Here is a 17,942-nt window from a genome sequence, read left to right as displayed (position 1 = left end):
AACCAAGCCTCAGAGAGACTGTGCCTTTAATAATAACCATAATGAAACAGGTAGCAAAAATAGTAGCTAACATTCACTGAGCCTCTACTGTATACATGAATATTATTATCACCTCACTGTAAAGATGCGATTAAACAGCTAACAAATGGTGGAGCTGAAACTATAATTCAGGTACTTAGTCTCTTGGTAAAGGCCTAAGTATTCTTCTCTAGATGTCATTAATAATTCAGATGAAGCCCCCAAATGTGGGATATACTCTCATTTCTCCTTCTCACCAGGATATTAGAAAATGTATAATGCAAAAAAAAAATTAAGAAATGATTCTGAGATCCATTTAGCAGATAGAAAACCTTCCTATTGGGACAAGGATGCTTTGCATTTCAATTCAATACTGTACTAGTGGACTAGCCTATAGTGAGCTCATCACATGGAAAGAGTTTTGGATATTTTTAAAAATTTTTTAATTTTAATTTTTATCTTTTTTTAGGAGACGTTAAGTAGATGAAAGACCAAGAAAAGCGAGGGAGAGAATTCAATATATTTGAGAACAAAGGCAGCCATTAACCTGTCCATCTTCAGAACCTGAATCGGTAGCCAAATCTCAGCAGACAGAGCTACATAATGCCAGATAAATCTTCTTGCTGAATGAGAGACCCATCCTACCAGCATAAACAACATTTGAACACTCTAGCCCCCAGCCTTACCAGCCAGCTCTCCATTCTCTACACACAGAGTCTTTGTTGGGACACTCTAGGCCAGTTATTTCACCATCCTGAGTCTGGTCCCTCTCTGAGGCCCAGGGACAAATATTCAGTTCAGGTTTGAATTAAGGAAAGATACTACTACCTTGATGGGGGATCAGGACCACAGGACCAAATTGAACCAGGCAAGACTGAAGGGGCCAAGGGATAGAGGATCCCCCTCCCAAAGGAGCCAACTGGAAGGCAACAATTGGGTGGCCTGTTAAAGAGGAAAGAAGCTTAGGACAGGGAGAATGCCACTTTCTAGTATTACAAAAATATCCTTTAGGCAAGGTGAGGCCTTTTTTTTACTCTGACACTATTTTTTTTTAAACCAACCCTGAAAGAAAAATGATAGGGTCAAGGTTGGTCCAGGGAACAGTAGGTAGGGAAGCAGATGAGAGGTTCAGAGCTCTGGAGTGTGAGCAAGATATTCTTCTTCTAGGCACCTGAGTTATCTTCTTTCTAAATCAGGGCGAAATGTCCCTTTTCATGTTTCCTGAGTAGTCAGGGAAGCAACCAACCAAAGTCATTGGGAATTAGAACTAAGAATCAGACGGACCTGGTTTGCATGCCAATGGTGTCACTGGCTAGCCGTGCAACCCATGGCAAGCCACTGCAAGTCTCAGAGCTTTGGTTTGCTTGTGTGTGAAAATGACAAATATAGTGCAGGCCTAACAGAAGCATGGTGAACATCTGATGATGGAATATGTGCAAAGCGCTTAACGTAGTTCCTGGCACAATATTAAGTACTTCATAAATGTTTGCTGTTATGATTATCAATCAAAACACAGCAGTAATAAATTAAGGCATGTTATTAGACCTTAGCTTTCCTACCAATAAAGAACTAGACAATCTCAAGTGTTCCTTCCAGCTCTGCTGTTTATCTGAAAATTCACGACAGACACTCAGTGATACAGAAATGTGTGCTCCAGACCATGTGAACTGGAGAAGAGAATTTGGTTCTCTTCAGCTTCAATTCACATTTGGGTTCATGTGTTTTGCTGCCTTCCTTCTTTTCTCTACGTATTGACACCTAGGAAAACTCAAGATGCCAGAGATCCCTGACACCGGGCTCATATGGTAGGCTGCGTGATGATGGAGCCGAGAGCTTAACCGCCCAAGGACAGAGGGCCTCAGCAGGAACTTTGGGAATCAGCATATTGATACCTAAGTGGAGACCTCTTTCCAGACCCAGAAACTGGAGCACGCAAGGCCTTGGGGAAATGACCAGCAAGTTCACAGCCCAAGGTTTCTCTGACTGGTTGGAGAGTCTAATGTATTCCGTCATGCCGTCTAATTCAGAGTCTCCTTGCTTTGACTGTCTGTCTCCTGCTTCTGTTGGCTCTTGCTCAAGATGTGAAAAGTCATTGGAGATGCTTATTACCATGGGGTGGAAAAGTCAGGGGGCTTTGAAGCAGATTACTCGGTTCGAATCTGGGCTCCCTAACTTTGCTGTCTTGAGCAGGTGGTTTCACGTTTCTAGCCTTGCTTTCTTTATCTGAAGCATGAAGCTGATAATTTCTACTTTCCAAAGTTGTTTTATGAGCTTTAACTGAGATAACTGATATACAGTTCCCAGCACAGTTCATATAGTGGGTTTTCAATTAATGTTCATTCTGCCCCTTCTTTCCTTATCAATATAAGAATAACCAAATCCTATATATTTACTTAACCCTTTCTCTCTTATTGTATAAGTTTTAAATTTTATATCTCTATCACCTATTGTTCTACAGCTTTTAACATGAGGGCTTTTAGTCTTATTTCTTTTTTTTTTGAGACAGAGTCTCACTCGGTCGCCCCGGCTCCAGGCTGGAGTGCAGTGGCATCATCTCGGCTCACTGCAAGCTCTGCCTCCCAGGTTCATGCCTTTCTCCCGCCTCAGCCTCTCGAGTAGCTGGGACTACCGGCGCCCGCCACCATGCCCGGCTAATTTTTTTTGTATTTTTAGTACAGACGGGGTTTCACCGTGTTAGCCAGGATGGTCTTGATCTCCTGACCTCGTGATCCACCCGCCTTGGCCTCCCAAAGTGCTGGGATTACAGGCATGAGCCACCGCGCCCGGCTGAGTCTGTTATTTCTATATCCCAGCACCCTGCATTGATCTGGGCCAGGATGGTTGCTTGAGAAAGTGTGCTCATCTGAATCTGTTTCACTCAAAATCCTGTGATTCCAAGTAAGTTTTATTTGTTTAGTTACATAATAAGCAACCTTTGCTGAATCCTGTACCATCCTGACCTGTCCTGTCTTTTCTGGCAGAACAAGCTCTGTTAGGATCACTCACATGTTCTCCTTTTATTTTTTAAAAAGGTATATTTTTAAAAGGAAGAAGGAGATACATCCTGAGAGTTTTGGTAATTGTTTCTTTGCAACATTTGCTGCCTAGAGAAAGTCAGATATGAACAGTAAGACACTCACAGGTCAGGATTAAATGAGATGGGGAAGATTGGAGCTGATCTCCCTGGAGATGAAATGGAAGCTGCAAGGACTCAGATATGATTCGGTGCCACTGCCCCAGATGAGACTGAGGCACAATCCCTGGCCCCACGCTGGTGGTTTCCTCTCCCTGGGGCACCATCAGCTCCTACTGTAGCCATCAAGTCTATGTGGTTTCCCCAAGGGAGCCACCTGAAATCACCTTGTTCTTTGCTATCATGACCGAGGCAGAGAGGGGAAAGAGACCAAGCTGAGCACTCGATCTGGACTCCAGCCCTCCTTCCCTGGGTCTTCTCACTTTTCTTCTATTCTGTCTCTTTTTCCATCTTTCACAACCCTTTCTCTTCTCTTTCCCCATTTCTGGCCTCTCCCTCTTTTCTCTTTTAGAAACATTTACTGAATTACAAGTGCTTTTGATCCATGTGGAGTTATGTCCATACGGTGAGTGTGAGTATTTGGTGTGTGCTGTGCTGTGGGTGCTACGTGAGTGGATGCCATCTAATGTGTCTGTGTCTGTTTGTGCTGGGTGGATCCATGTGGCACACGGTATGTATATCTTTACAGTATGCCTGTGGGAAGGTGGCTATGTTTACGCATCTGTGTGCCTGTGCTGTTTATCTATGATATGCCTCTTGAGGCATCTGTCATGTGTTGAGTACAAGCTGTGTGTTGTCTGTGCGTGGCATGCTATCCCCATGGTGTGTGACTTTGTATGTGTTGTGGATCTACTGTATGTGTCTGTGTGCTTCCCGTGTGTGTGTGACCGTGTCTCTTTGTTATCTGCCTTTCGTTGGCTGCACATAGCTTGAATGTCCCTGTTGGGTGATGTGCTCACATGTATGTTTATATGTGTTGGTGTCTGTGTGTTGCCTTTGTTTTTGTTTAGCTGGCTGAGGTGACTGCATTGTGTATACCTGTATGGGATGGATTGCATTCATTTGTGAGTCTGCACCCTATATGATTTCTCTAAATCCCCTGGCTGCATGCTGTGTCTGTGCGGGGTATGTTGCATTTGTTGTTTGTAGGTACAACTGCATATTCTGTGTGTTTCCCTGTGTCTCTGCCTCTGTGAAATGTGTCTGTGTGTTTTCCCTGCCAGCTCCTCCTCCCCTTCGGGTGCCCCAGCCTCTCTCCCTGCCTTCTCCTCCCCAGGCTGTGACCACTCTCAGCTGACACCTCCGCTGCTCTGGCAACCCAAGAACAGCCTGGAGAAAGGTCAGCTGGCCGCCTTCCCCAGGGCCTGCCTGGATCCTTGGACCCCAGTGTTGCGTGGTGTGGGAGCGCCCTCTGTTGGCTGTATGGGCCATGAACACCACTGGAAACAGACTTCCTCTTTCCCTTGCTGCTCACCCCTGAGACTTCCAGCCTTCTTAATAAGGGACTTTAGGAGAGGAATGGGTAGGGTCACCTATAATTTGCCATTGAAAGCGCGATGTTTTGGAGAATGAAAGAGGGTGTGAATAAGTGCACTGAGATACTGAGTATTCGGCAGATACGTCTTAAGCAGATGGTGAGGAAGGCTTCCCTGACCACCTACTTGGGTCTCAGCCCCATGGGCATAAGCCAACAAAATGTGTGCTAGCCCTCACTGGTGAAAGGGTCAGCTATTCCCAATTTATGTTTGAGGAAGTCAGAATCTCAAATCTATGCTTACCCAATGACTTCACGCTTTCCCTTGGGAATAATTTCCCAAGACCCCAATTTCCCCTTTGCAGCAGGGACCCAAGGTGGAGACCCAAGTGTTCCAGTTCCAGAAAGAGGGAGGACTGAAATGTTTCTAGGGGATTTAACAGAAAGAGGTCAAAGGCACTCTTGTGAGAAGAAAGGGAATAGTTATAGAGGTACCCAGGACTTGTAATGCCCCAGGTGCGTGACTCTGACAGCCTCAACAGGAAGAGAAAGGTGCTGTGTGCACACATGTGGGTACATGCGTGCACACATGTGGGTACATGCACACACACACACAAACACACACACACACATATATACACAAACACACATCATCAGGAGGCAGAACATCCAACAGCCTGCATGGCTAATATCATGGGGTTTGAGAATATACACATTTACTATTTCCTGCGTTATAGAAGAAACACAACCAAAGGCACCATTTTATGCAAAAACATGAGTTTTCATTGCATTCCTTGTGCTGGTGATTAAAGAAGAGGCTCTGATAAGCAATGGCTATTCTTTAACTCAGGATGACAGCTCCAGGTGAACCAAAGGACCACTTGGCCCAATTGGTCGAAAGTGTGTTCTTCAGAACATTACCTCCCATGAGACATTAATAGTTATTTGAAGGTGTGGCCAAATAAATTTGAAAAATACAGGATTAAATAAAGTTAAACAGATTTTTTTTTCTCATGGGATATCTCAGAGCCTTTAATATGATAATGTCTTATGAATTTCTAAGAAAGGAGGAGACTGTACTCAGCATTTCACAAAAGATATGAATAATGGATTTTTTTTCCAGAATGTTATGGGACAAAATTCTAAATTTACACATGGGCAAAGCAAGACCCCAAGTAGCATAATTCAGTTATTATTAAATAACCATTTACTACAAGAATCATGTTTTTTGTTTGTTTGCTTTTGCTTTTGTGTGTTTGTTTTAGTTAATCTCTTTGGATCTTGTACTAACCTACACAGGTAGGTACTATGTTATCATGTTAAATGACAGATGAGAAGAGAGACTCAGAGAAGTGAAGTGGTTTGTCCCAAGTTATGGCATTGGTCAGTGACAGCAACACTCAATACCAGGCACCTCTCTATAAACCATATACAACTTCCACTTTGCCAACTCCTGTGAGTATGATTTTATAGAAAGTATAAAATGTGGCAGTTGTCCCCAAAGCCATACATTGTACTTAGAATTGTTTTTAAAATCATATAAAAAAGAGAAACATGGTATAAAAAATGTGGACAAGAAGTGGCATTGTACATCCAAGGTGAGAGGACTGAGTGAGACCTGGGAGAATCGGGGAAAACTTCCCAGGGGAAGTGAATTTTAGCTATGCTTTGAAGGATAGAGGAAGCTTAGTTAGATCAAAGGTCAGCAACTTTTAAATGTGAAGTAGCTGGTAGTAAATATTTTCTGCCTTGTGAGCCACACAGTCTCTGTTGCAAGTGCTTGACATTGCCATGTAGTGTGAAAACAGCCATAGATAATATGTAAATAAAAGGACATGGCTGTGTTCCAATAAAACTTTATCTACAAAACAGACAGCCAGCCCATGGGTCCTAACTTGCCAAGCCTTAAGTAAGAAGGAAAAAGGTAGGAAATGAGGCCTTTTTTGGCTACAGGAATCACTTTTTAAAAGATAGTGAGCAGTATACTCAAAGGCCAGTGCCAGGCCCCAGACCTGCTCATAACTGTTCCCTTTCTGTCTCCCACTCCACCCAACCCCACTTCAATTGTGTTCTAAGCCCTGAGGGTGAGCTTATTGCAGCTATGCAAAGAGAAAGCTGCCTGCATTTGAGATAAGCTGAATAAACAGCTCACTGATCCCAGTGGAAGGTGCTTGTGAACATGTGCCTGGATTTAGTCTGTTGGGAAGGCAGAGAAAGACAACAAATCTAGTTTCCTCTTGAAAAAGAGATTGGCCTTTTCTCCTTTCAATAAGTCAAGGCCAATGCTAAAATGCTTGCCCGTTTCTACCGACTGGGTGTGGACCACCTCCCCCTTTGCAGGTAGCAAAGCCAACGTGCGGAAGTCCCAGTTTCATCAGATGTATCAGGGCAACATCTCTGCTATTTTATCTGTAGCACAGACCCCATGATGTTATTCCTTTGCACATTAAACTTCAGTAACCCTCCAACTGGTACGGGCTCAAAATCAAGTGCAGCAGCCTGGCATTCAATGAAAGACAATGTACAGCAGATTTCAAGTTAAGACTCTATCCTTACTCCCTTCAGCATCCATACCAACTAACCTACATTTGTCTTGGTGTCTCTTGTCCTTGTGCATGATTCACAAGCTACAACCTTCAGACTTTTGTACTTGCAATTAGAACACCCTTCTTTCTTCGTTTCATTCAAGTCCTACCTTGTCCTTCAAGGCTCTACTTTTAATTCCTTCTGCTTGGTGATGACACCTGTATTTACCTCTAAATTACCACAACCCAGATACTGCAGTATCACTTTTATTGGCTTGCCTCTTTTTTTCATAGTAAAATTATGTTTTTAATAATTACAAAAATACAAACTTACTGATTAAAAAACTCAAGTGTTCTGGAATGTATAATTAAAAAAAAAAGAAAGAAAAATTCAGAAGGATGGTAAGGTCCAAAAAGATGAACAAAGGTCATATGGCACAGTCTTTCAGGGAATGCAACTGCTTTGGTGTGGATGAGTACAGGATCCCTACAGAGGAGTGATGAGAAGTGAGGCTGGGGAGATGGCAGGATCCAGACCACCTTAAATTCTCTAGCTTCCATTGAGTCTTAATTTATAGATCATTAGAGAAAAAGCACATCTTTACTAAGCATCTAGGTTGACACATAGTCAGCAATCAATGTATCTTTGTTATATTAATATAAGGTCTTGGGGTCCTAGGCTAAGAAAGCACCCCAAGTGGATTTCCTAACATTGTTCATATAGAAAAGGCACTGTCTGAGAGAGTCTGCAGTAGAAAGTTCAGGGGGTGCTGACTACTGCAGATAGTCCCAAAAGCAAGTTCCTTAATCATTTTCCCCTCAAAATATTGACTGTGTGCCTCTACCTGTATATTGGACTGTACACTAAAGCTAGGCAGGAGAATGTGAACAGATTCATTGCATAGTGAGCTGATAAGGGAAATGAGAATACATGCTGGGGAGTTATCCAGCTAAAGGGCAACTCTCTGGCAATGTGCTAAAAGGAGAAAAGCTCAGGGCACTGGTGATGGGGAGAGGAAGAGGGAGGAGGAAGCTCATGAGTGGCCCTTTGTCCCAACACTGACCTTCCCAACCTGGGAAGCATTTTACAAAGTAGCAGAATTATAAGTTTCAATGAACCTAAAAGGTTATTGAGCGCCCCACCCCTCTATTTGCATTTGGGTGCCATTTGGCCTCACTTTGAACTCTCCCTTTTACAGGGAATTCATCCTATATCCAGGAGGCCGGTGTGGAGCAGTGGCCAGATGCAGCTGTGGACAATGAAAAGAAGAAGGAGGACCGATCAGTCCCCTAAGAAGCAGTTACTAATATGTCAGGCACTGACTAGGCATACGACCTGGTGTTTCACATATCTCTCATGACAACCTTGTGAATGGGGATTAATATCCCTATTATACATGCAAGAAAACTGGGGCTCAGGGATATTGAGTCATTCGACCTAATTACAAATCTGGTAAGCAGTAGCTGGAATTCAAACTCAGGATGTTCTACCACCCAAGCCCATAGTATTTTAGCCAAAACAAAGAGCTTCCCATCAAACCAAGAAAAGGCAAGATGATTTAGGTGGCCCCCATGGGAGGCCAGGGTAGGAGGGGATGATCCTACAGGCTGGCACTGCCACAGGGAGAGCATGAAAGGATGCTAGGCCGGGACAGGAATGCAGGAAGTGCTTCAGGACAGGATTACAGCACACTGGCAAGAACGGCCCTGCTGGCTCATGTGTTGTTGGTACTCTGTGTGCCTGTGCCTGTGCCTGCCCCACAATGAACGTTTCGGGCATTCTCCCCTTCTTACCCCCTTCCCAAATCTCAAATAAAAGAGGGAAAGAGTACAGCTCAGGGTGTACAGAAGTGTCCTGGCTTGATCCCATAATCACACAAAGCAAGCCCCACCTTGGATCTTTTACCATCTCTCCTTTGAAAACCATCAGAAAGCTCATCCCACCCTTCCCTTGCTTATAAAGCACTTTTATCCTTTCAACAATCATCATCTCTTCCCTGGGCCAGGCACTAGGAATACCAAAAACAACACCAACAATAACAGTAAACATTTACAGGGTTCTTCCTGTGTGCCAGGAGCTCTGCTAAGGACTTTATGTGCATTTTCTTACTTAATCCTAACAACAACCTTGTGAATAGATGCTGTGGTTATTTCCATTTTACAGATGAGGAAACTGAGGCTCAGACTAATTCATCCAAAGTCACGCACAGTTGGTGATGGGGCTAGGATCTGAAATCAGAATCCAAGTGCAGAACTACAATGACTTTCAAAGAACCAACTCAGAGGCCAGTAAAATGGGAAGACACAAGAATATATGTTATAGGCCAGGCACGGTGGCTCATGCCTGTAACCTCAGCATTTTGGGTAATCAAGGTGACTGAATTGCTTGAGCTCAAGAGTTGCAGACCAGCCTGGGAAACATGGAAAAACCCCATCTCTATAAAACAAAATACAAAAATTAGCTGGGTGTGGTGGCTTGTGCCTGTTGTCCCAGCTATGCTGGGGGGCTGAGGCAGGAGGATCACTTGAGCCCGGGAGGTCAAGGCTGCAGTGAGCTGAGATCATGCCACCACACTCCAGCATGGGCAACAGAATGAGACTGTGTCTCAAAAAAAAAAAAAGAAAAAAAAGAAAAAAGAATGTATGTTATGATCCAGTGTGATGAGCACTGGGTCTATGAAAATAGTGTCTGAGTTGAGTTGAAGAGAACAAAAGAAGGGAGAACTAATCCTGTGAAAAGTACTTAGTTTATGCCAAGTGCTGAACAAGTGATGTTAGTTATCTCATCTAATTTTTCCTTTGACCCTGTGGAGAAGGGATTGATGGTCCCTATTTTACAGATGAGCAACTTGAAGCTAGAAGGGATAGAATCATCGATTTAAATTATCAATCCAATAATTAGGGGGCTTGTAGGTGAATATCTTCTGATAGTCTCAGGTTGAGGTAGAAGGGCATTTCAGCAGAGGGATTTAAACTTGCAGTGACCAGAGATAAGGGTGGGCAGGGCAGAGCCAGGGGATGGGAGAGGAGATCATCGGGGGATGCAAGAAGGGGTAAGATTTTGGAGAATGTTATAAACCACACTAAGAAACGGGAACCTTATTCTGAAGGCAAAAGATAATTATGATGGGCTTTAGGATCCTTTCTCTGACTACAGAGTGGAAAGTGAACCAGAGAGGTAATAGGGGAAGAATGAATGGAGACAGGGAGACTAGTTAAGAAAACATTTACAATAACCCAGAAGAGCAATGATGAGGACAGGGGCTCAGGCTAAGGGGCAGTGAGCCCAGAGACGACAGGACAAGTGTCAGAGATACTGTGTTGAATTCCATTTGATTGACTGAAAAATTGAGTCTCAGGAAACTAAGTCCCCATCATTGTTAAAACTAGGACCCAAACTCTGTTTTTCTGATTCTGAGGATCCTTTCTGGAACTACTCATGTCCTTTTTTCTAGAATTCTCTCTCTCACTCACTCCTGTAACAATGTGAATATCTACCATGGGCTACACCTCCTGACAAATGTTCTAAGAACATTTTTAATTCTTATAATAATCACTAGATATTATGAGAATTATAATCCTCATTTTGAAATTATGAAATCAGAATTCCAGAAATGCAAAAAAAAAAAAAATGTGTCTACAACCATGTAAATAGGAAGTAGCGGAGTCAGGATTTGAACCCAGGCCGTCTGGCTCCAACGTGTGTGTGTGTGTGTGTGTGTGTGTGTGTGTGTGTGTTTCTACTGTACAGTACCAATCCCTGAAACAACACCATTGTTTTTCCCCCAAACTCTACCTGTCCGACTCCACTTTATTTTAAAAAGCTGCGTTTTTCAAATGGAAAAAAAAAATACCAACTGAGGAAACCTAATATGTAATACATTCTTGGATAAAGTTATTATTGTCCACAGAATTACAGAAGGCTCTGAGCAGCAGAAAAACAGCCTGGAAATTTCATGCTTTAAAAACTTCCAAATATTTTTGTATTATTATTTACTTATTTTCTTAGGAAGTAAATTCTGCACTTGGAGGAAGAGGGGTGGGCAAGAAGTGTCCACATTCACAGGTATTTGTTCTCAAGAAGTGAGGCACCTGTGATTCTCAAAATAGTAGAGTCGAAAGGAAAAAAAAAAGGTAAGGCACCTGGAAAAACCACAGCCTCCAAGTATTGATTTGCTACTGTGGGATGACTACACCCACTAACTCATTTAGGTGTCTCAACATTTGTAGGAGGGTGGTACTTATATCTCTATTTTACAAATGGGGCAATCAATGCCTGGAAAGGTGAAGTGACTTGCCCAGTGTCATCCAGATGAAAATGCAGGAAGATACGATTCAAACACAGGATCTGTCTGGAAGATGTGATTCAAACACAGGATCTGTCTGTCATAAAGTGTTTTCTGTTTCTGCTGCAATCTACCACAACCTCCTTGATGGTTAGCCTAGCTCATATCTTGCTTTCTCATGACCGATGTTATGAGAAGGTAACGGATACAACCATTATCAGGGTATAATGTGAGAAGCAGAGCAAACACCACCCCTCCGAAGCCTACAACATTTTCTCTTACCATCTTGCTGTCAGAAATTCCACTGTGAGAAAGTCATCTTTATGAAAGAGTGAAAGGAACATTATACTTAGTGTCTGGCCCTAAGGGCTAACCCTTGCTCCAGCCAGGCGCAATGGTACATGCCTGTAGACCCAGCGGCTTGAGAGGCTGAGGTGGGAGAATCACTTAAGCCCAGGAATTTGAGACCAGACTGGGCAATATAGTGAGACCCCATCTCAAAGTAAATAAATAAATACATAAAATAAAATAACCCCGGCTCTGCTGTGCCATAGGTGTGGGACTATGGGCAAACAATTCCCCCTCACTGGCCCTAAGTCACACCTAAGTCACATTATCTTTTTTTTTGAAGAGTCTTGCTCTGTCACCCAGGCTGGAGTGCAGTGGCGCGATCTCTGCTCACTGCAACCTCCGCCTCCTGGATTCAAGCAATTCTCCTGCCTCAGCCTCCTGAGTAGCTGGGATTACAGGCACGTGCCACCACGCCCGGCTAACTTTTGTATTTTTAGTAGAGACGGGGTTTCACCATGTTGATCAGGTTGGTCTCAAACTCCTGACTTCGTGATCCACCCACCTTGGCCTCCCAAAGTGCTGGGACTACAGGCGTGAGCCACCGCACCTGGCCAGTCACATTATCTTTAAAGTAAGAAAGTTAGAAGATAATTAGAGGCCCTTCGTTGTTTCACATTTTGGGACATTAGCAGCTCAGAGGAAATACACTGGATTAGTTCTCAGAGCAAAGGTGAACATATACAGAGCAGAAGAGGCAGAGGTATGGGGCAGGGGAGAGGAAACAGGAAGACTTGAAATAAGGAGTAGGTCTCTAATAGAGGGGCAAGAGGTAGCCCAAGGTGACAGCTCTGCCCCTTTGTCCACAACCTTGCTGACAAGATTCATCCCACATCAAGGACCCATGGCCCTGGGAGAACACTGATCAGGGGTTATTAGAATCTGGGGTGAGAAAAGGGGAGCAGAAGACAGCCAGCAAAAAATCTTCCAGTTACTCTGAATACCCTGTGACACCAGGCTGTGTTCTAAACCTGTGCTTTGCTGCAGGGCTGCTAAGCTGGTGGCAAGGGATGGCCAGCCATAATTGCAGAACCAGCCTAGTCTTCCCGCTCTCTTTTTCTGGCTGCCATTTTCACATGAAAACCATAAAAGATCCCAGAAATGGGAGGTGCACTTAATGGGTTTTTTTGGCACCAAGAAATTAATCTTTTTTAAACCAAAGGGATTTTTTTTTTCTTTCCTAAAGATCTTTGGCAAACAGAAGCTAAATTGCTTCCAGACCTCATGAAAGGTATTTTGTGCAAACGAGGTGTGATTTACACTTCCTTTAATTAGTCTGAACCCTGGAAAAAGAGAGAAATAATAGAAAACAAGAGCTATGTAGAAAACAAGTCCAAACAGCCCTAAAATAACAGTTTTGTGAAAGCATCAGTTGAGGGTGTTAGAAGGAGACCAACAACAAAAAAAATCCTTCTAATTCTGGGAGTGGAGCAATTACAAGTGAATTGAAGTTTTGTTGGACTCTTTTCCCTGGGGATGGGGGTGGGGAGAAAGTTTGGCAGAAATGAGCCTTAGTGTTCTCAGAGTGAGTTTCAAGTTCTGGTTGACCTTCCTGCCGTTAAGCTTCAGTCTTTTCTGAGGGCATTTGGGGTCTAGGAAGCCAGAGAGTCAGAGAAACAAAAAGACAGTGCTGCTTGCTATCATGGATATTTTGCCATCAAGCTTGTCTCAGCTGGATGGCAACATGGCATTTTGGAAGGGGAATGGCCTCTGGAATCACAGACCTGGGTTCAAATTTTGGCTCTGCCATTTACCACCACCATGACCTGGAAACTCACATCTCCATTCAGTTGACCACTACCTTACTTCTTTAAGGCTTCTTTCCCTGGTTACCTGGTGCCCCAGTTCCCGTAGTCGTTCTATCATGTTGCTCCTGCATTGTCCTCAGTTTCAAGCCCACTTCTCCTTTTGGTCAGTTGGCTTTATCAAGATAATATATAGACATGCATTGTTTCACCTTTAACCCGACAACCCCCCAAATTCTACTGCCCAGACAGATATTCTTCCTTAGTTCTGGTCCTCATATCCAATTGTCTTGCCACTTTGCACTGACATATTGCATGATCTGAGCTAATCTTGCCTCATCTCTATGCAAAATGGGAAAGTTGAGTGAGATGGTCTCTGAGCATATCCTTGCTCTGACCCTTTGTGGCAAGTCCACTGTGATCATTTTTCTTCATTCATTCATCTCTTCTTAATTAGTTCACTTATAGTCTACCACAATCTCTGGACCCATCCACAGCCTAGGTCTAAGAGCCCTTGTAGGAGTTTAAGTTTATTCAGACAATACTGGACACAGCAAGAACGGCTGCAGGGGTGAATCTTATCTTTAACTTTAACTAATCCCATCCTTTCTGACTATTCTTTCCCCAGGGAGGTGGAAGGGGAGAAAAAGAAACAAAAAACTACCTTTTGGGCAAAAGGAATGGAATGGCCAAGGCTACATTATATACAAGCCAAAAGAACAATTTCCATTGACCTTGAGGAATGTGTAAGGGCAAAGTCATAAGCCAAGTTTAATTGATAATTTCACTGTCCATATGTGCAGAAAGAGCAATGAACCACAAGACTTGGGCTCAAGGCCCAGCTCTGCCTCTAACATGCTGCAGGACCTAGGATCAGTCCTTTCCTGTCTCCAGGACTCAATTTTCTTGCTATACAATGAAGGGATTGTACGGAGTGATTTACATGGACTAGCAGCTCTAAGGTTTGTAAGACTGTATTATAAACTTTGAAGAGAATGAGGGAAGGGTCCAAGGATTCTCCTTTGCAGCTTTCCTAGAAAACCATGTATCTTCCCCATGAAAGGAAGAATACAAATAATGATGGTCAAATTTATTGAATGCCTATTATGTGCCACATACTAATGTCCATAGTTAAGAGTCAAACTAAGACCCAAAGCCAAAAGAAAGTATTGTACCCAAGGCCACATAACTAGTAAGTGACGTAACTGAGACTTCAGATATCAAACTAACTCCAAGCCTGTGCTGAACACCGTTCTCTTCATCTACCCAGCCACTTTTTGTTGTTATTGTACCTTTGTTTGTTTATTCTTCCATTCACTCATGCTACCAATGTTCCCTAAGTACTTTCTCTGTGCACGAAACTGTGTAAACACCAGTAAGCATGAGAAAAGATCTATCAGGAAGTTCACAGTTGAGCAAAAGAAACAAGAAACCGTGATCAGGAGGTTTAGAAAAGTTATCTTTCTTTCCAAAGCACCATTCTGATTATGTTTATGATCCTCAAAAGGCTTCAAAGGTTCCCCTTTTCCTACAGGATAAAGTCCAAGTAGCTTAGCCTGTTTTCTAATCCCTCTGAGATCTGGTCCCTGTCTTGTCTCCTCTCGACATCATTCATTCAACATTTGTTAAGTGCTGACTATGTGCCAGACACTGTACCAGAGTCTTGGAATGCAATGCTGAGTGGCACAGACTTAGGCCCTGCTCTCCTGGAGCCTGCAGATATTAATCAAATTATCACACTGATACAGAATTAGGCAATCCTTTAAACTTTCAGTGGTCCAGCCCCACTTGATTCAGGATCCTTCCTTCCAGCAGAGGTTCCCAGCCCAGGAAGTACATAGTCATGCAGTTCTCCTTGGACTCTTTAGATAACCAGTTGATCTTTAATAAAGTGATTTGTCTAATTAATCAACCAGGAACATCTGCTTCTGAAGAGAGAACTTTTTTTGGATCCCATGAATAAATGTTTGTTTTATTTTAACATAGTTTTTCAACAACAGGTTAAAATTGCTGGCTACACACTACTATGGAATGCCATGATTTCCCTCCAGAGGAGTCTCTGCTTAAAGTTAATTGCTTATTACTTATGTTCCCAATTTAATCCTAAATTTCAAGAAGGCAGAGTTTTTGCCTATTCTTGCTCATCATCGAATACCCAGCACTTTGCCCAGTGCCAGGCACGCTGTTCTGTACATGTGCTGGTTAGGCATCCTTAACTACATAAAGCCTTAATTCAAAATGAGACTGTGGCAGACATAGATCCTTACCTTAAAAAAAAAAAAAAGTTTTCAGAAGGTGAAACAGAGCCTGAGAGGAAAAGCAACTTTCCAAAAGCCACAGAGAAAGATGATAGCTTAATTGAAGTTGGAACCAAAGAGAACCAGACGTCCTGAACTCCTGCTATACCACACCCACTCACACACCTTGAGTCTGAAATGGCCAGGAGGACAGGTCCTCAAAGCAAAAAGGTACATAACTCGAGGCAGACAGTCTCCCATCCCAAGCTTCTGTTGTACATGAATTTACATCAGAGAGTCACTGAGCCGACTCTTTTAGATGTAGAAGAGACCATCTTCATGGGAGAAACTCTTGCCTGCCCCCAAACAAGACCTCTGACTGAGGAATATATTCAATCACTCCCTCTAACCCAAACTCCCCAAAACACTATTTCCTATTATGTCTCCATAACCAAATTCAACCCACCCGAATCTCAAGATTAGATCTGTGAGCTCACAAAGGCCTAATCACCCAATTAAGAGGAGGAAAATCTGATCCTTTCTAAACAAAGTGAAATGTGAAGTAACCCAGTTGCTGAGATTAAGTCTCACTCAGGAAGAAGCAAAGGAGCTAGGAGAGAATGGGTGGGTCATTCATTAAACAGAATTTTCCAGGAAATTTGAGTGATGTGTCTCTCCAGATCTCAGTGTTCCAGGCCCCAGAACAATGCTGGAGGCAAGGCCCTGGCTTTAGGAGGACCATGGGGGTGAAGACAGCATTACTCTCCTTGCCCGAAATCCCTAGGTACTATCTAGGGGCATTCTGATCTCTCACTGGACAAATGGCCTGGTATCAATGATGAACTTTATACTCAGGCCCAAAAAATTCCAAGAGAAAAGTACTTAGAAAGATAAACTATAGCCCACTACCATCATTTCAATAGACTCAGAAAATTCAACATCCATTTCAAATGGAAACAAAACAAAGCTTTTGCAGCAAACTAGAAATAGAAGATACCTCCTTCCATGTAATAAAGGGCATATACCATAAAAAAATACAACTAGCATTATACTTAATGGTGAAAGACTAAACATCTAAAATTAGAAAAAAGGCAAAGATGTCTGTTCTTACCACTTCTGTTCATATAGTACTAAAAGTCCTAGCTACAGCAATTAGACAAGTAATAAATAAATAAAAGTCATCCAAATTGGAAAGGAAGAAGTATAATTGTCTCTGTTTGCAGATGACATCATACATATAGAACACTTTAGGAAGAACTGAGTTTTCCAACACTGGAGGCATGTTACCAGTGCATGTTCAAGGGCATACAAAAATGTTAAAGAGAAAGCAAGACTAGATGATCTCTTAAGATCCTTCCAACTCTGATACAGAAGAGGTACTCCAAGACAAAGAATGGAGTATGCCAAATAAACGGTAGAGAGAATGAGTGAGTGCACTATGTTGAGAAGGAAAAGACTTTGTGCTGAAAGGGTCAAGAAGCCTTTGTGGAAGAAGCAGCACTTGAGTAGTTTTGATCTAGACTATGGTCTATAAGAACAAGCACTGTGCTGGGCATAAGACTGACCTGGTTTTATATATATATATAAAAATTATCTGGTTCAGGAATTGAAAGACAGTTTGGCATACCGTTAAGGGCAAGGACTCAGATAGACCTGGATTCAAATCCCAATTCTGCCTTAGACAAGTGATTTCTCCTGACAGAGCATCAATTTTCTCCTCTTCAATATGAGAATAACAACTTCTAGCTTACAGAATTGCTGGAAGAATTTGTGAAAATGTATTTGATGTTCCCAGTAGAGTGCCTGTCATACAGATGTGTGCAGTATGTAAATGGTAGTGATTACTCTGAGAAGGTGTTTGGACTTTGGTTAATTACTTACTGATTTCTGGAATGAGACCTTTATGACTGATACAAAAATGGACACATAAACCAATGGAACAGAATAGAGAACTCAGAAATAAAACCATACACCCAAGCCATCTGGTCTTCTACAAAGTTGACAAAAGTAAGAAATGAAGAAAGGACTCCTTATTCAGTAAATGGTGCTGGGATAGCTGGCTAGCCACATGCAGAAGAATAAAACTGGGCCCTTACCTTTCACCATATACAAAAATTAACTCAAGATGGATTAAAGATTTAAATTTAAGTCCTCCAACTATAAGAATCCTAGAAGAAAACCTATAAAACACCATTCTCAATGTCAGCCTTGGGAAAGAATTTATGATTAAGTCTTCAAATGCAGCTGCAACAAAAACAAAAATTGACAGTGGGAT

At 42.6% G+C, this 17,942-nt stretch overlaps 1 protein-coding gene and 1 long non-coding RNA gene across 7 annotated transcripts in view; one reads left to right on the top strand and one right to left on the bottom strand.

Annotated features, from left to right (window-relative positions):
• LOC104007994 (uncharacterized) overlaps window positions 1-2,412 on the top strand; it is a 65,781-nt gene extending 63,369 nt beyond the window's left edge. Inside the window, exon 9 of one of the 2 annotated variants that reach the window (XR_010148575.1) lies at window positions 488-2,412. This is a non-coding gene — a long non-coding RNA (uncharacterized LOC104007994). The remainder of the gene's footprint in view (window positions 1-487) is intronic. The other variant, XR_010148574.1, reaches the window with a different exon arrangement.
• Window positions 1-17,942, bottom strand: part of ASTN2 (astrotactin 2) — a 980,365-nt gene that overhangs the window by 142,253 nt on the left and 820,170 nt on the right. The window lies entirely within an intron of this gene.

Source organism: Pan troglodytes, chromosome 11 (genome assembly GCF_028858775.2).
Source record: "Pan troglodytes isolate AG18354 chromosome 11, NHGRI_mPanTro3-v2.0_pri, whole genome shotgun sequence".
Lineage (NCBI taxonomy): Eukaryota > Metazoa > Chordata > Mammalia > Primates > Hominidae > Pan > Pan troglodytes.
This window is presented reverse-complemented; position numbering and strand designations above follow the sequence as displayed.